Genomic DNA, 20,390 nt, shown 5'->3' with positions numbered 1-20,390 from the left:
AAAACATACTTTAGGATGATATTGTAACATGTATCAAATAAAATCAAAGCCGGAGCTCATATTCGCCCATAACGACAGCTTTCCAGTAGGCAATAACAGGTCCCTCCAGAAAACAGAAAATGGGTGACACGTTGTTCCAAGAGGGCTTATTCAACGTCAGACAGAGATAATCAACTCATTTTTCCTCTCACTTCCTCTTGACATCCGGGTGAAGGTGTATGACGTGCACGTATAGTCATACGTATCATGCCCATTTATAGGCAGTCACTTGAACAGAAGATAGATTTCAGACTTTCCACTTCCTGGTCACAAAGCGTGCTGCCAAATGAGTTCTGTTGTACCCACAGACAAAATTCAAACGGTTTTAGAAACTAGAGAGTGTTTTCTATCCAATAGTAATAATAATAATAATAATATGCATATTGTACGAGCAAGAATTGAGTACGAGGCCGTTTAAATTGGGCACGTTTTCCCCCAAAAGTGAAAACAGCACCCCCTGTCCTCATCAGGTTAAGTTTGTAGACCATAAAATTATAATATCAAACATTAAAAAATGACTTTCAAGTCTACATTTATTTAAAAATAGAAAAATGTAAACAGCACAATTTGTAAAAAAAATTGTCCCCTGTTCAAGTATAGATAACTTTGTCCTTAGTGTTGAGTAGGAAAAATGGGCCACATGTGAACAAAGCAATAATTGACAGGATGAAGAGATTTATAAGGGTAGTTCACAACAAAAATCAATGTTTGTCAGACCTGATCACTTTTGTAACAGAGGAGTCCATATTATAGAGGAGTCTATACTATAGAGGAGTCCATATTATAGAGGAGTCCATATTACAGAGGAGTCTATACTATAGAGGAGTCTATACTATAGAGGAGTCCATATTATAGAGGAGTCCATATTACAGAGGAGTCTATACTATAGAGGAGTCTATATTATAGAGGAGTCCATATTATAGAGGAGTCTATACTATAGAGGAGTCTATATTACAGAGGATTCCATATTATACCTAGTTGACTGCTTGACTATGGGTTGTAGCCTCAATGGTGCTGCCCATGCTGTCAGACGCTATAATGACACAGATATAAAGATGAGTCCTCTATCTATCTCTATGTTTAGCAGCCAGGTGGATGGTCCATGTTAGAGGAGATACCAAAACACAATGTTAACTAAATGTGTTGTGCTAGTGAGGATATGAGCTGTATAAATGCAATGTGTTGTTACCATTTACAACCTGCAGGGTTTATGGCAACAGCCATGTCCTCTTGAAGGACAACCATCATCTTCATACATATTGTTCCATATTTCTGATCAAGGCAGACAGACACATTATTTGGATACATATGTATGACCAGTTAGCAGGGTTCAGTCCATAACAGAATATTCTGATTCTCTTTGTCCACAGTTTGTAGAGTCCATTCATCCTACTGTTGACCAATAGGATAGAGACGTCGTACCCTTGGTGAGACAATCCTTCAGCAGTAAAATTCCACTGGGGAGGGTAGAAAGTGTGTGTGTGTATTAGTCCAGTCTGAGAGGCTCTCTGTGCTGTTATGTTCTCCTAGATGTCGTTCTGTGTTGGGGAGAAGAGAGCTGCTAGAGATCCAGTCTCACTGGGCTCCACAATGTCCCTTTTCTCCAGCTTGGGCTTCTTAAAGAGAGATGGGAGATTTCTGATATGTACCTCCTTTTTAAACTGCTGGCCCAGAGCTTTCTGTGGGGAGGACAGATCAAATACAGTTACAATCAGTCTGGATTGAATTGTTGTCTTCTTATATCTGAGTGTACAGGACCTATTTAATTCAACGTATATGACAAATACTGCCAGCACTCTCCAACAAAGTCTAAGTCTAACTCCTAAAGTCTAACCCCTATAAGTAATATCCATTTCAACAGTCACAATGGACACATTTCGGACATTATTTTGTTATTAAATAATTCTTGGTCTTCTCTGGAGAAAACATAAAAGTGGAAGAACACCCCCATCTAGCTGTGGGAGGTGGTATTACCCCCACGGTGCAGGTGATGAACTTCTTGAACTGGTCCTTCCTCTTCTTCTCTCCCACCTTGTGGGGGGAGCTGGGCTCCAGCACTGAGAATGGGAGTGAGGGTTGCATTTAGTTCCATTAAAGATTGGTTCCTAGTTCCATAACACTACCTGGAGAATCTTGAACTGATGACATCATTGACTAATCTTTCCTTATCTCATCCAGGCCCAGCGGCCGCCTGTAAATACTTCCTGGTTCAGTATACCTTTGGTTGAGCCCATTTCATACACACCACCGGTCTCACACACACACATACAACGTGCACACACACAGCACCAGTCCACGACTCTATAACTCAGCAGCAGAGAAGAATAAACAGTGAAAAAGTCATTCTATTTCTTCCTGCATCTGTTGAGTTCCCTGGACTAGACAGAGCTGAGGAGGGAAGGAAAGCAGGTTGTATGTTGAAAGACCTGTGTTGAATTGAGCATCATTATTATTATTATTATTATTATTCATAAAAATTAAAATTATTATAATTATTGTTAGTCTTATTATTACTATTAGTATTATTATTATTACTACCTGAAATGGAATCTGAGATTGGGAGGGAGAAAAATCAAACACACACGCCTGATGCTCACACAAGAACACATGAAAACACACGTGTTCATAAGTACATATACAGTGCATATAAATAGCTACACAAATGTGCACATAAATCCACATGCTAACACACATGGTGCATATAAAGAAACACACATACTCCTATTGTTGTGTTGGGTAGAGAGCCAGAGAAGCAGTGATTGTATAAGCAGAGCCATTTGTTGTGGACCTGTTTGGGCTGCAGGACAGAGGAGAGGACACAGTGATGGAAGTAGAGATCAGAGATCCTCACTGTGGGGACAAGCTGCTCATTTCAGTAACAACACCTGTTTTCCTCAATGAACACTGATCCTCATTAGAAACACATGAACCACTAACAGAGCAGACCCCCAACCTTCAACCTTAAAACCAGTATTGTGTCACGTCTGTCCATCTGCCTGTCAGTCTGTCTGTCTGTCACAAAACACAAATAAACACAGTTTAATGGGTTGATCATGCTGTTAACTCTGTTGGTTAAATGTCCCTGTAAATTCCACCAGGCACAGTATTTTTATTTATTTAATTGTACCTTTATTTAACTAGGCAAGTCAGTTAAGAATAAATTCATATTTTCAATGATGTCCTAGGAACAGTGGATTAACTGCCTATTTCAGGGGCAGAACAACAGATGTTTACCTCGTCAACTCAGGGATTCATTCTTACACCTGTCGTGTCTTTGGTACCGTTAAATTGAAGACTTATAGTTTTTATCATAGATTCCTATAATTAGGGATTACGCGATCACTTGAGTAATAACGTAATTAATTAACTATGAATTCGAGGGCACCAGGGAAAGTTATTAGATTACAAAGTTATAATTTCCCAATATAACTTTTCAGATATTTTCATATCTGATCAATAGTCTTCTAATTAATGATTTATTTACTCTACCTCACGTCAGTCTCATTCCAAACGTCGTAAATCGTTGATCTGCACGAACCCAGTCTTCACTATGAGTCATCCATACATCAATTGTCTTAAATCATTTATTTATTACTAACTAATTAATTCACAGAAATGCATAAACAAACAAACAAACTTAAAGTAGTTACATGAAATGGTGGGAGGAATATGCCCTAGTGGGCTAAACCGGCATGGCGGCTGTTAGACAAAGGGAAAGTTGCGTTCGACTAAGAATTCACTACAGAGTCCATAACTATAACAATTGACATGCTAATCCTTACACATGAACGCTCACTCATTCGGGAACAATTGCAATCAATATATATATAGTTACGTCCAGTGTGTGTGTCGCCTTGGTCGTTGGAGAGAAGTTCGTTTTGGTTGGAGTGAAGTTCTGTCTCGGTTGTGGATTGTTCAGAGTGTCATTCGTTAGAGAATGGATGTTTCGGCGGTTGTCTTTCTTCGCGTTCAATGATACCGAATTCCTAGCTGCAGACTAGAAGTCAATATCAAAGACTTGTTATGATTCGTATAAGAGTTTTAACCACGTGGGATGGTTAAAAGATTCAGCAGTCTGGTCTCAAACCTTTGTCCTCTCGTGATTGAGAGAAACATGGTCTGAATGGTAATTTCTTAAGAGTTGGCTTTTATTCAGATAGCAGAGAGGGGTGGTCCCATGGTCTCTGACCCAACTGGCTCAGGGGCGGTCCTTGAATTTAGTTCAAATACAACCAAATAGTTCAAATAGTTCAAATACAAATACAATTGTATTTTCCTTCATTAAACAGTTCAAAATCATATTACACAATTATACAAACAGTATCATACTCACTCATTCATTTTATACAACAAACAGGTGTTAACCTCATATCTGAGGTTATTATATAAACAGCGGTATGGCAATGTGGTCCCACAGTCTCACGTGAGTTTCTCACATGGTGACCAATGGACATGTTAATAGCTGGACTGTCCACCGGCCTTTAATACTTTTTCCGGAACATGAAATCTGTTCGTACCTCAAGTTCTGTGAGGTGGAAGAGAATTCCTTTGTCCTGAAAGTTTACCCTCTCTCTTAATACTGTTTAGCCATGAGGAGATCCTCAGGAATTTACAACGTCTCTCTGTGATCACAGCATGGGTTGAAGGAGGAAAGGGGGAGGCAGGGAGAGGGGGATGGGGTTTGCTATACCCACGCAGGCAACGTCATGACACACCCTTCGGTTTACTAATCCAACGCTCTAACCACTATGCTACCTGCCACCCCAAAGTATAACAGGCAGGAAGCTAGAGGTCTAGTTGAGTGTCATCATAACCAGATTCCACAGCACATGGAAGTGACAGCCGATAGAGTCACAGACCAGGAGAGAGGGAGCAGGAGAGAAGAAAGGGATGTAGAGGACAGAGAGTCGTAGGGATACAGAGAGTGAGAGAGAGGATGTATGAAGAGAGAAAGCTGTCCCATAGAGAGAGGAGCAATATACAGAGTGAGAGAGAGAGAGATAGAGAGAGAGAAAGAGAGAGAGAGGGGGGAGATTCACATAGGAACCAGGGTGGAATGCTTCAATCTACAGAAGTCATGTTTCTTCCCCTCTCTCTACCGCTTTCCTAAAAATGCTGCTTTCCTTCTCTCTTGGTGAGGGACGAGGTGAAGGTCTGTCGTGCGTGGAGGTTAACCACCATAACATTATTTACAGTCTCAGTCTGTCTGGTCAGGCCTCAGGGCACTCAGTACTGACATGGAAAAATACATATTCTCACTCTCCAATAGACCACACATACCACGTGAAACACACACTCTGAATCCTGTATTGACTTTAATATCTATTTATTTATTTAACCCCATAGAGTCGGTTGAAGCACCAGTGAGTCAATCTAAGAAGAATATAAATAAAACCCCATAAAAATGTGTCAGTTGAAACTAGAGATATCAGGGTTTTTCATTGGATGAATCTCAATCCACCGAATCCGCTGATGTCGCACTTCGGTCTTCTCCTGAAAACGTCTGTAGCGTCCGAATGGTTTGATCTACAAACTATGGAAAGGGGAGACTCTCACAAACACGATGGTGGTCTCCGTTTTGTCAGGGGACTCGTCTGAAGTCGGAACCGTGGATATTGTTAACTAACGTCTCCATGGAGACCAATAACCTTCTACATGACCCCCCCCCTCCCCCTCCTCTCCTCCCTCCCTCCTCACACAACACCTCCCTTCAGAACCCTGCCTGAACTCTCTCATTCTCTCTCCTTCAAATCAAATTGATTTATAAAGCCCTTCTTACATCAGCTGATATCTCAAAACCTAGGAAGAAACCTAGAGAGGAACCAGGCTATGAGGGGTGGCCAGTCCTCTTCTGGCTGTGCTGGGTGGAGATTTTAACCTCTTGAGAATACAGGGGGTGCTGTTTCAACTTCGACATTTTGCGTTCCCAAATTAAACTGCCTCGTACTCAATTCTTGCTCGTACAATATGCATATTATTATTACTATTGGATAGAAAACAATCTCTAGTGTCTAAAACCGTTTGAATTATGTCTGTGGGTGAACCAGAACTCTTTCTACAGCGAAAATCATGACAGGACATGCGAAGGTCTGAAAACTAGGCTCTGTTCTCAGATCAGTTTAAAGCTCTGTATGTGCCCTATGGGTCGAAATGAACTGCACCCGCCTTCCCCTGGATGTCAGTAACCAATGAGAAGTGGAATGGAGTCTCTACGTGTTTCTCAAACTTTATAAAAGGCCATGGAGTGACAGGTCCGTTCTTTTGGACGCTCGTCAAGACGCAAGAGAGGACATCAGAATGGCATGCTCAAAAGCTCTCGTTATCGGCCTAAGATATATCCGTCTGTGATTTAATTCGATACAGGTGTTAGAAACATCATAACGAAGTTATTTTAAACCGATTTATATCAGTTTATGCGAGTATATTGCTATTTTCGGAATTTTCGTAGTATTGCGCTTTGAGGATTTGGACATGTGTGTGCCACGTAGCTATTGTTAGCTGCTAGTTCCGAAGTTGAAGAGGACGTTTTACAACAAAGCAACGATTCTTTTGGACAAAGGACACCTTGCCCAAGATTCTGATGGAAGCTCGTCCAAAAGTAAGAGCTATTTATGATTTTATTCCGTATTTATGTGGAAAAATGTAAACGCATTTGTCGGCCATTATTGCGGCACTAGTCTGGCTGTAACGCACACTGTATGTCTAGTAACGTTAATTTTAAAAATCTAACTCAGCGGTTGCATTAATAACTAATGCATCTTTCATTAGCTGTCCAACCTGTATTTTTTTTGTCAATCTAATCGATAAATAATCGTAAACTTAGGTGCCTTTCCAAGATGGCGCCGGCCAGAATGCATGACCTGTTGCCACTGATCACATTGAATAACAACGATTTGTACTGCTAAATATGCACATTTTCGAACAAAACCTATATGCATTGTGTAATATGATGTTACAGGACTGTCATCTGATGAAGTATATCAAGGTTAGTAAAAAATTATATATCTTTTGCTGTATTGTTACGATCGCTAACCTGTGCTGCTGGTAAATTGCTTGTGTTTCTGGCTATGGTGGTAAGCTAATATAATGCTATATTGTGTTTTCGCTGTAAAACACTTGAAAAATCTGAAATATTGGCTGGATTCACAAGATGTTGGTCTTTCATTTGCTGTATGCTGTGTATTTTTCAGAAATGTTTTAGGATGAGTATTTTGGTAATTGACGTCGGTCTCTGTAATTATTCCGGCTGCTTCCAACGCTATTTCAGATTGCAGCTGCAATGCAGAACTGTGATTTATACCTGAAATATGCACATTTTTCTAAAAAAACATATGCTATACCATAAATATGTTATCAGACTGTCATCTTATGAAGTTGTTTCTTGGTTAGTGGCTATATATATCTTTATTTAGTCGAATTAGTGATAGCTACTGATGGAGTAAAAAACTGGTGGAGTAAAAAAAGTGGTGTCTTTTGCTAACGTGGTTAGCTAATAGATTTACATATTGTGTCTTCCCTGTAAAACATTTTAAAAATCAGAAATGATGGCTGGATTCACAAGATCTGTATCTTTCATCTGGTGTCTTGGACTTGTGATTTAATGATATTTAGATGCTAGTATTTACTTGTGACGCTATGCTAGGCTATGCTAGTCAGCTTTTTTACTGTGGGGGGTGCTCCCGGATCCGGGTTTGGTAGCAAGTAGAAGATAACAGAACATGGCCAAGATGTTCAAATGTTCATAAATGACCAGCATGGTCAAATAATAATAATCACAGTAGTTGTCGAGGGTGCAACAAGTCAGCACCTCAGGAGGAAATGTCAGTTGGCTTTTCATAGCCGATCATTAAGAGTATCTCTACCGCTCCTGCTGCCTCTAGAGAGTTGAAAACAGCAGGTCTGGGACAGGTAGAACGTCCGGTGAACAGGTCAGGGATAGCCGCGGGCAGAACAGTTGAAACTGGAGCAGCAGCACGGCCAGGTGGACTGGGGACAGCAAGGAGTCATCATGCCAGGTAGTCCTGAGGCATGGTCCTAGGGCTCAGGTCCTCCGAGAGAGAGAGAGAAAGAAAGAGAGAAAGAGACAATTAGTGAGCATACTTAAATTCACACAGGACACCGGATAAGACAGGAGAAGTACTCCAGATATAACAGACTGACCCTTGCTTCTTTGGGATAGGGGGCAGCATTTTCACTTTTGGATGAATTGGTGCCCAAATTGAACGGCCTCCTACTCTGTCCCAGATGATAATATATGCATATTATTATTACTATTGGATAGAAAACACTCTGAAGTTTCTAAAGCCGTTTGATTTATGTCTGTGAGAAAACATAACTCATTTGGCGGGCAAACTTCCAAACCGGAAGTGAAAAATCTGAAATGGGTCGATGTGAAAGTCATCGCCTATTCAAATCTCTGTAATTTATGGATCTGTATGCACTATATACGCCGTCCACTAGATGTCAACGGTCGGTAGAACGTGGGATGAAGCCTCGAGTGTGATGTGGGGCCAGATGGGAGCTATTTGAGTGACTGGTCTGGCAGAGTTCCAGTTCTTGGCCACGCACGCTAGCCATGTGATGTCCATGTGTGCCATGAGTTATACAGACATGAAGAAATGCTCCGGTTGGGACGTTATTGGATATATATGATAACAACATCCTAAAGATTGATTCTCTACTAATTTTGACCAGTTTATTCGACTTGTAATATAACTTTTTGAAGATTTCATCCGACGTTTGCCTTCAATGCGCCAGTGTTTGGACACGTGTACTACACATGCTAGATAAAGTTGCTAATATGACATAAGTAATGGACGTCGAACAAAAAAAACGATTTATTGTGGAAATAGGATTCCTGGCATTGCATTCTGATGAAGATATTCAAAGGTAAGGGAATATTTATGATGTAATTTCGTATTTCTGTTGACTCCAACATGGCGGAGAAATGTTATTTATATTTGAGCGCCGTCTCAGATTATTGCATGGTGTGCTTTTTACTAAAGTTGTTTTTAAATCTGACACAGTGGTTGCATTAAGAACCAGTGTATCTTTAATTATATGTAAAAGATGTATCTTTCATCAAAGTTTATGATGAGTATTTATGTTAGATGACGGGGCTCTTTAAAATTTCTCTGGATATTTTGGAGCCATTTCTGAACATGGCACCAATGTAAACCAAGATTTGTGGCTATAAATATGCACATTATCGAACAAAACATAAATGTATTGTGTAACATGATGTCATATGAGTGTCATCTGATGAAGATGTTCAAAGGTTAGTGATTAATTTTATCTCTATTTCTGGGTTTTGTGAAAGCTATCTTTGCTGGGAAAAATGGCTGTGTGTTTTTTGGATTTGGTGGTGAGCTAACATAAATATAGGTTGTGTTTTCGCTGTAAAACATTTAAAAAATCGGACATGTTGGCTGGATTCACAACAAGTTTATCTTTAATTATATGTTAAACATGTATCTTTCATCAAAGTTTATGATGAGTATTTCTGTTATTTGACATGGCTCTCTGTAATTACTCCGGATATTTGAGGCATTTCTGAACATGGCGCCAATGTAAACCGAGATTTGTGGCTATAAATATGCACATTATCGAACAAAACATAAATGTATTGTGTAACATGATGTCATATGAGTGTCATCTGATGAAGATGTTCAAAGGTTAGTGATTAATTTTATCTCTATTTCTGGGTTTTGTGAAAGCTATCTTTGCTGGGAAAAAATGGTTGTGTGTTTTTTGGATGTAGTGGTGAGCTAACATAAATATAGGTTGTGTTTTCGCTGTAAAACATTTAAAAAATCGGACATGTTGGCTGGATTCACAAGATGTGTATCTTTCATTTGCTGTATTGGACTTGTTAATGTGTGAAAGTGAAATACTTCAAAAAAATATTTTTGAATTTCGCGCTCTGCCTTTTCAGCGGAATGTGGGGGGGCGTCTGTCCTAGAAAGGCTAGCACCCCGACACATAAACTACTGCAGCATAAATACTGGAGGCTGAGACAGGAGGGGTCAGGAGACACTGTGGCCCAATCCGATGATACCCCCGGACAGGGCCAAACAGGCAGGATATAACCCCACCCACTTTGCGAAAGCACAGCCCCCACACCACTAGAGGGATATCTTCAACCACCAACTTACCATCCTGAGACAAGGCCGAGTATAGCCCACAAAGATCTCCGCCACGGCACAACCCAAGGGGGGGCACCAACCCAGACAGGAAGATCACGTCAGTGACTCAACCCACTCAAGTGACGCACCCCTCCTAGGGACGGCATGGAAGAGCACCAGTAAGCCAGTGACTCAGCCCCTGTAATAGGGTTAGAGGCAAAGAATCCCAGTGGAGAGAGGGGAACCGGCCAGGCAGAGACAGCAAGGGTGGTTCGTTGCTCCAGAGCCTTTCCGTTCACCTTTACACTCCTGGGCCAGACTCAATCATATGACCTACTGAAGAAATGAGTCTTCAGTAAAGACGTAAAGGTTGAGACCGAGTCTGCGTCTCTCACATGGGTAGGCAGACCATTCCATAAAAATTGAGCTCTATAGGATAAAGCCCTGCCTCCAGCTGTTTGCTTAGAAATTCTAGGGACAATTAGGAGGCCTGCGTCTTCTGACCGTAGCGTACGTGTAGGTATGTACGGCAGGACCAATTCGGAAAGATAGGTAGGAGCAAGCCCATGTAATGCTTTGTAGGTTAGCAGTAAAACCTTGAAATCAGCCCTTGCCTTAACAGGAAGCCAGTGTAGGGAGGCTAGCACTGGAGTAATATGATCACATTTTTTGGTTCTAGTCAGGATTCTAGCAGCCGTATTTAGCACTAACTGACGTTTATTTAGTGCTTTATCCGGGTAGCCGGAAAGTAGAGCATTGCAGTAATCTAACTTAGAAGTAACAAAAGCATGGATACATTTTTCTGCATCATTTTTGGACAGAAAGTTTCTGAATTTTGCAATGTTACGTAGATGGGAAAAAGCTGTTCTTGAAACAGTCTTGATATGTTCATCAAAAGAGAGATCAGGGTCCAGAGTAACGTCGAGGTCCTTCACAGTTTTATTTGAGACGACTGTACAACCATCAAGATTAATTGTCAGATTCAACAGAAGATCTATTTGTTTCTTGGGACCTAAAACAAGCATCTCTGTTTTGTCCGAGTTTAAAAGTAGAAAGTTTGCAGCCATCCACTTCCTTATGTCTGAAACACAGGTTTCTAGCGAGGGCAATTTGGGGCTTCACCATGTTTCATTGAAATCTACAGCTGTGTGTCATCCGCATAGCAGTGAAAGTTAACATTATGTTTTCGAATGACATCCCCAAGAGGTAAAATATATAGTGAAAACAATAGTGGTCCTAAAACGGAACCTTGAGGAACACCGAAATGTACAGTTGATTTGTCAGAGGACAAACCATTCACAGAGACAAACTGATATCTTTCCGACAGATAAGATCTAAACCAGGCCAGAACTTGTTCGTGAAGACCAATTTGGGTTTCCAATCTCTCCAAAAGAATGTGGTGATCGATGGTATCAAAAGCAGCACAAGGTCTAGGAGCACGAGGACAGATGCAGAGCCTCGGTCTGACGCCATTAAAAGGTAATTTACCACCTTCACAAGTGCAGTCTCTGTGCTATGATGGGGTCTAAAACCAGACTGAAGCATTTCGTAAACATTGTTTGTCTTTAGGATGGCAGTGAGTTGCTGCGCAACAGCTTTTTCATTTTTTTTTTGAGAGGAATGGAAGATTCGATATAGGCCGATAGTTTTTTATATTTTCTGGGTCAAGGTTTGGCTTTTTCAAGAGAGGCTTTATTACTGCCACTTTTAGTGAGTTTGGTACACATCCGGTGGATAGAGAGCCGTTTATTATGTTCAACATAGGAGGGCCAAGCACAGGAAGCAGCTCTTTCAGTAGTTTAGTTGGAATAGGGTCCAGTATGCAGCTTGAAGGTTTAGAGGCCATGATTATATTCATCATAGTGTCAAGAGATATAGTACTAAAACACTTGAGTGGCTCTCTTGATCCTAGGTCCTGGCAGAGTTGTGCAGACTCAGGACAACTGAGCTTAGGAGGAATACGCAGATTTAAAGAGGAGTCCGTAATTTGCTTTCTAATGATCATAATCTTTTCCTCAAAGAAGTTCATGAATTTATTACTGTTTAAGTGAAAGCCGTCCTCTCTTGGGGAATATTGCTTTTTAGTTAGCTTTGCGACAGCATCAAAAAGCATAAAAAAGACATTTCGGATTGTTCTTATTTTCCTCAATTAAGTTGGAAAAATAGGATGATCGACCAGCAGTGAGGGCTCTTCGATACTGCACGGTACTGTCTTTCCAAGCTAGTCGGAAGACTTCCAGTTTGGTGTGGCGCCATTTCCGTTCCAATTTTCTGGAAGCTTACTTCAGAGCTAGGGTATTTTCTGTATACCAGGGAGCTAGTTTCTTATCACAAATGTTTTTAGTTTTTAGGGGTGCAACTGCATCTAGGGTATTGTGCAAGGTTAAATTGAGTTCCTCAGTTAGGTGGTTAACTGTTTTTTGTCCTCTGACGTCCTTGGGTAGGCAAAGGGAGTCTGGAAGGGCATCAAGGAATCTTTGGGTTGTCTCATTCTGTCTTCTAGTCCCTCATTTTCCCTTTTACTCTCACAACTCTCTCTCCGTCCTTTATTCTGTTTCATTCTCTCCCTCCTGTCTATTCTCTCTCTCCCAGGCTTGCCTCCATGCAGCCCCTATAGAGCAGAGAGCATTAACCTCAACTTCTGTCCCCAGCATCACAAAGGACTGTGTGTGTGTGTGTGTGTGTGTGTGTGTGTGTGTGTGTGTGTGTGTGTGTGTGTGTGTGTGTGTGTGTGTGTGTGTGTGTGTGTGTGTGTGTGTGTGTGTGTGTGTGTGTGTGTGTGTGTAAATACATACAGAATTTACATTTATGACATCACCTAACAACGACTTGGACATTAGTGGACTGTTGAAGTCCTTAGTGGTGGCAAGGAGGAGGTTAGTCTCCAACTTCTCTCCACACAATGAAATTAACACTTCTGGTTTAAATACACCACCAGCTTGGCTCAATGTATCCTGTCTCTGCACAGCTCACTCTGTCTAACCCTCCACTTCATCTCTTCCTGCTCTGTGGTGAAACCATCCCAACACAAACACTACAACAGAACCTGAATGTCCCTGGAACCCTAATCTCTGTCTGACAGAGAGAGGGGGGAGAAAAGGAGAGAGAGAGTGAGAGATGGAGGGAGTTGAGAGAGGGGTACTGTGGAAAAGAAAAGAGAGGGAGTGTGTGCTCTGTCCTTCCCAGTCCTAGCCAGTCAGACACCACACATCGTAGAGAGAGAGACTCCATCTGGCCCAGCTAAAGTGTCAGTGGGGTCCTGATTACAAGGTAGAGGGTGGTGTTGATGGAGTAATGAGGGTGTCTCTCTCTGTCCCTCTCTCTGCTCCCTCCACTCTCTCACAGAGCTGTGAATGGAATGCAAACAGATACGCAACACACACCTCTGTTTGTCTCAGACTTCAGAAGGAACGACACCAATTAGTACTTAAGAGGAGAATTGTCAAACAGCGGACAGTACCACACCTCATATAGGAAATAAAAGAAGTCTCAGGCAGACTTGTCTGAATTTAGTTTCTGTAGTAATTGTGTAGTAATTTAGTAGTAACTAGAGCTCACTAAAGAGACAACATAGAAGAGTGGTGTGAAGTTTTATTTTGAATCATTCTAAAATAACACTATGTATACCTGGGGGGTTGTGTATGAATAATGCATGGTTGAATGGGTCTAACCTAGCATGTCTACAGTTAACAAACTGTGTCTGGAGAACCCATTCTAAATAAAGCCCAGAGTTTTTTTCAAATCAAATCAAATATTTTTTGTCACGTTCGCCGAACACAACAGGTTTCAAATTTCACCTTACAGTGAAATGCTCACTTACAATCATTTAATCAACAATGCAGTTTAAAAAAAATACCTACAAAAGGAATAGAGAAGAATAACAAATAATTAAAGAGCAGCAGTTATTAACAGTAGCGGGGCTATATACAGGGGGTACCGGTACAGAGTCAATGTGTCAATGTGGAGGCTATATACAGGGGGTACCGGTACAGAGTCAATGTGCGGGGGCACCGGTGTCGAGGTAATATGTACATGTAGGTAGAGTTATTAAAGTGACTATGCATAGATAATAACAGCACGGTCACTGCTGTCCTGTTGTTCATTTACAGGACCTGAGAGAGAGAGAGCAGGAACCTGCTATACTTACAATACAACACAGATGTCCACAACGTATACTTACCATACCAAACATGTAACAACTCAGACAGCATAATGACTCACACATTCCTCTCCTCTGCATTGTATTACCTCAACTAACCGGTGCCCCCGCACATTGACTCTGTATGGGTACCCCCCTGTATATAGTCTCGCTATGATTATTTTTCTGCTGCTCTTTAATTACTTGTTACTTTTATCTCTTATTCTTATCCGTATTTTTTTTAACTGCTTTGTTGGTAAGGGGCTCGTAAGAAAGCATTTCACTGTAAGGTCTACACCTGTTGTATTCGGCTCATGTGACTAATAACATTTGATTTGAATGACTTCTCTTTCTTTCAACCCCCTTTACTTACTCACAGGGCTACCAGGAGAAAAGTCAACTGGAGACAGTTACATTCCAGGAACAAAAGTCTAAATTAAAGTGAAAGGGAATGATATGAGTCACTTCATGTTCAGTCTTTCATAAAGGGACAAGATGAACACATTTATTGAGATGTATATTCACTTTTCTGAATATCTCACAGTTACATCACAGTAGAGACAGTCTTCTAAATATTATATACATCTTTCCAAGCTGAACAAATCTATTTAAGAAAATATTTAAGGCTAAACATCCATTGGTGGTTTCAGGGCATCTTTACAAAAGCCTGAGAGTTTGTTTTTAATGTTCTAGGACTCAGAGGTTATCCTTAATTAACAAGTGACACAACCACACCTTGGGCCCAGAGGTTTTCCTTAACACAGGACCCAACCACATCTAGGGCCCAGAGGTTTTCCTTAATTAACACGTGACCCAACCACATCTTGGGCCCAGAGGTTTTCCTTAAGACGGGACCTGACCAGGAACAACACTAATCAAATACCTACATACCATGTTCCAAGACTTCTCTCATCTCTCCCTCCATCTTTCTTTCACACTCATCTCAGTCTCTCTCCTCAGTCTCAACACATTAGAACAGCAACATTGATGATGCTACTGCCTCCACAGATACACCAACTGGAATACATTAAACTCCTTAGAGAACCAGCATATTCCTACCTAACTGAGAGAATACTGCCTACAGACAAATAATACCAAAACTTAATACCAATAAAAATACTATTTGTCCACATTGCATGCTTTACACAGTAGTAACATTAACTCAAAGTGCATGCAAAAGTTTAATACAAGTTAGACTGACTAGCAGGGAGCTGCTAGTCAGTCTTCATAACTCTTACTTGACCTGAATGACCAGGTGGAAATGAGATGTGTCGTCTCTTTCCAAACAGGACTGCCACATCCTGATCTGTTTCACCTGTCCTTGTGCTTGTCTGCCCTCCAGGTGTTGCCCATCTTCCCCATTATCCTCTGTGTATTTATACCTGTGTTCCCTGTTTGTCTTTTGCCACTTCGTCTTGTTTGTTCAAGTCAACCAGTGTTTTGTCTCAGCTCCTGCTTTCCCCAATCTCCCTTTTTCTCGCCCTCCTGGTTTTGACCCTTGCCTGTCCTGAGTCTGAGTCCGCCTGCCTGACCTCTCTGTCTCCCCCTAACCCCGAGGCCGGCCTGCCTGACCTCTCTGTCTCCCCCTAACCCCGAGGCCGGCCTGCCTGACCTTTCTGTCTCCCCCTAACCCCGAGGCCGGCCTGCCGTCCTATACCTTTGCCCCACTACTCTGGATTATCGACCCTTGCCTGCCGACCTGTCGTTTGCCTGCCTATGTTGCTGTAATAAACGTTGTTACTTCAACACAGTCTGCATTCGCGTTTTGTGCGTTTTGTTGCCAACCTTACTTTGCTAGCTGACAACTTTACGTTTTTTTTTCTTTTTAATTACCGTTTATATTTTTTGTTTTTCCATCACAACTTTTTTCCCTCATTCAACTTTTTCACTCCGGACGCTTTATCTGGACATGGTTCGTCAGCACCTTCAACAGCCGAAGCTAAGTAGTAACATTAACATGATGTCTTCTAATTGCAGTCGCTGTACTCATAATATACAGGAGAACGATCGCCTTATGGCGAGGATAGCTGTGCTGCAAGCCCAGCTTCAGACGCAATCGTTAGGCAAGGGTAATTTCAGTGTAGGAAAGGATGAAACAGCGTCTGTGCCACCAGTAAGTACAGATAGTAACGTTAGTATAAATCCCCCCGCACAGTCCACGCAGCCGGACAACTTTCTCATGGCTTCTGGAGGGAAATGCTGTTGGAATGCTCAACTGGTGTCGCTCATTCAGCCGACAGAAACTTTCAACCGGTTTTCCCCATTAAGTAGCGAGTCGGAGTCTGAGGCCAAGTCTTCTCTTGTCTCTACTCCTCCCATTACGGGGTCTGAGACGCCGAAGGCTCCCACCATTAGCTCTGACAAATTGAAAACCCTAGTCATTGGCGACTCCATTACCCGCAGTATTAGACTTAAAACGAATCACCCAGCGATCATACACTGTTTACCAGGGGGCAGGGCTACCAACGTTAAGGCTAATCTGAAGATGGTGCTGGCTAAAGCTAAAACTGGCGAGTGTAGAGAGTATAGAGATATTGTTATCCACGTCGGCACCAACGATGTTAGGATGAAACAGTCAGAGGTCACCAAGCACAACATAGCTTCAGCGTGTAAATCAGCTAGAAAGATGTGTCGGCATCGAGTAATTGTCTCTGGCCCCCTCCCAGTTAGGGGGAGTGACGAGCTCTACAGCAGAGTCTCACAACTCAATCGCTGGTTGAAAACTGTTTTCTGCCCCTCCCAAAAGATATCATTTGTAGATAATTGGCCCTCTTTCTGGAACTCACCCACAAACAGGACCAAGCCTGACCTGCTGAGGAGTGACGGACTCCATCCTAGCTGGAGGGGTGCTCTCATCTTATCTACCAACATAGACAGGGCTCTAACTCCTCTAGCTCCACAATGAAATAGGGTGCAGGCCAGGCAGCAGGCTGTTAGCCAACCTGCCAGCTTAGTGGAGTCTGCCACTAGCATAGTCAGTGTAGTCAGCTCAGCCATCCCCATTGAGACTGTATCTGTGCCTCGACCTAGGTTGGGCAAAACTAAACATGGCGGTGTTCACCTTAGCAATCTCATTAGGATAAAGACCTCCTCCATTCCTGCCATTATTGAAAGAGATCGTGATACCTCACATCTCAAAATAGGGTTACTTAATGTTAGATCCCTCACTTCAAAGGCAGTTATAGTCAATGAACTAATCACTGATCATAATCTTGATGTGATTGGCCTGACTGAAACATGGCTTAAGCCAGATGAATTTACTGTGTTAAATGAGGCCTCACCTCCTGGTTACACTAGTGACCATATCCCCCGTGCATCCCGCAAAGGCGGCGGTGTTGCTAACATTTACGATAGCAAATTTCAATTTAAAAAAAAAAAATGACGTTTTCGTCTTTTGAGCTTCTAGTCATGAAATCTATGCAGCCTACTCAATCACTTTTTATAGCTACTGTTTACAGGCCTCCTGGGCCATATACAGCGTTCCTCTCTGAGTTCCCTGAATTCCTATCGGACCTTGTAGTCATAGCAGATCATATTCTAATTTTTGGTGATTTTAATATTCACATGGAGAAGTCCACAGACCCACTCCAAAAGTCTTTCGGAGCCATCATCGAATCAGTGGGTTTTGTCCAACATGTCTCTGGACCTACTCACTGCCACAATCATACTCTGGACCTAGTTTTGTCCCATGGAATAAATGTTGTAGATCTTAATGTTTTTCCTCATAATCCTGGACTATCGGACCACCATTTTATTACGTTTGCAATCGCAACAAATAATCTGCTCAGACCCCAACCAAGGAGCATCAAAAGTCGTGCTATAAATTCTCAGACAACACAAAAATTCCTTGATGCCCTTCCAGACTCCTTCTGCCTACCCAAGGACGTCAGAGGACAAACATCAGTTAACCACCTAACTGAGGAACTCAATTTAACCTTGCGCAATACCCTAGATGCAGTTGCACCCCTAAAAACGAAAAACATTTGTCATAAGAAACTAGCTCCCTGGTATACAGAAAATACCCGAGCTCTGAAGCAAGCTTCCAGAAAATTGGAACGGAAATGGCGCCACACCAAACTGGAAGTCTTCCGACTAGCTTGGAAAGACAGTACCGTGCAGTATCGAAGAGCCCTCACTGCTGCTCGATCATCCTACTTTTCCAACTTAATTGAGGAAAATAAGAACAATCCAACATTTATTTTTGATACTGTTGCAAAGCTAACTAAAAAGCAGCATTCCCCAAGAGAGGATGACTTTCACTTCAGCAGTAATAAATTCATGAACTTCTTTGAGGAAAAGATCATGATCATTAGAAAGCAAATTACGGACTCCTCTTTAAATCTGCGTATTCCTCCAGGGCTTAGCTGTCCTGGATCTGCACAGCTCTGCCAGGGCCTGGGATCGGGAGAGACACTTAAGTGTTTTAGTACTATATCTCTTGACACAATGATGAAAATAATCATGGCCTCTAAACCTTCAAGCTGCATACTGGATCCTATTCCAACTAAACTACTGAAAGAGCTGCTTCATGTGCTTGGCCCTCCTATGTTGAACATAATAAACGGCTCTCTATCCACAGGATGTGTACCAAACTCACTAAATGTGGCAGTAATAAAGCCTCTCTTGAAAAAGCCAAACCTTGCCCCGGAAAATATAAAAAACTATCGGCCTATATCGAATCTTCCATTCCTCTCAAAAACTTTAGAAAAAGCTGTTGCGCAGCAACTCACTGCCTTCATGAAGACAAACATTGTTTACGAAATGCTTCAGTCTGGTTTTAGACTCCATCATAGCACTGAGACTGCACTTGTGAAGGTGGTAAATTACCTTTTAATGGCGTCAGACCGAGGCTCTGCATCTGTCCTCGTGCTACTAGACCTCGTGCTATTAGACCCTCTCGGAGAACCTGAGCCCTAGGACCATACGTCAGGACTACCGGGCATGATGACTCCTTGCTGTCCCCAGTCCACCTGGCCTTGCTGCTGTTCCAGTTTCAACTGTTCTGCCTGCGGTTATGGAACCCCTACCTGTCCCAGACCTGCTGCTATCAACTCTTAATGATCGGCTATGAAAAGCCAACTGACATTCATTCCTGATTATTATTTGACCATGCTTGTCATTTATGAACATTTTGAAAATCTTGGCTCTCTCTAATTCTCTCCATCTCTCTTTCTTTCTCTCTCTCGGAGGACCTGAGCCCTAGGACCATACGTCAGGACTACCGGGCATGATGACTCCTTGCTGTCCCCAGTCCACCTGGCCTTGCTGCTGTTCCAGTTTCAACTGTTCTGCCTGCGGTTATGGAACCCCTACCTGTCCCAGACCTGCTGCTATCAACTCTTAATGATCGGCTATGAAAAGCCAACTGACATTCATTCCTGATTATTATTTGACCATGCTTGTCATTTATGAACATTTTGAAAATCTTGGCTCTCTCTAATTCTCTCCATCTCTCTTTCTTTCTCTCTCTCGGAGGACCTGAGCCCTAGGACCATACGTCAGGACTACCGGGCATGATGACTCCTTGCTGTCCCCAGTCCACCTGGCCTTGCTGCTATTCCAGTTTCAACTGTTCTGCCTGCGGTTATGGAACCCCTACCTGTCCCAGAGCTGCTGTTTTCAACTCTTAATGATCGGCTATGAAAAGCCAACTGACATTTATTCCTGATTATTAATTGACCATGCTTGTCACTTATGAACATTTTGAACATCTTGGCCATGTTCTGTTATAATCTCCACCCGGCACAGCCAGAAGAGGACTGGCCACCCCTCATAGCCTGGTTCCTCTCTAGGTTTCTTCCTAGGTTTTGGCCTTTCTAGGGAGTTTTTCCTACCCACCGTGCTTCTACACCTGCATTGCATGCTGTTGGGGGTTTTAGGCTGGGTTTCTGTACAGCACTTTGAGATATTAGCTGATGTACGAAGGGCTATATAAAATAAACTTGATTTGATTTGAAATGTATTACATTTAGAATTTTTCTACAAGCACAATTAGCTGCTACACATGAACTCACATTAACTCAGCATCGGGATGAAAAATATAATACGTACTGAGGGATCTGTTTGCAGAATAAGTATTTTATTAACAA

This window comes from Salvelinus namaycush, chromosome 35 (assembly GCF_016432855.1).
Source record: "Salvelinus namaycush isolate Seneca chromosome 35, SaNama_1.0, whole genome shotgun sequence".
Lineage (NCBI taxonomy): Eukaryota > Metazoa > Chordata > Actinopteri > Salmoniformes > Salmonidae > Salvelinus > Salvelinus namaycush.
This window is presented reverse-complemented; position numbering follows the sequence as displayed.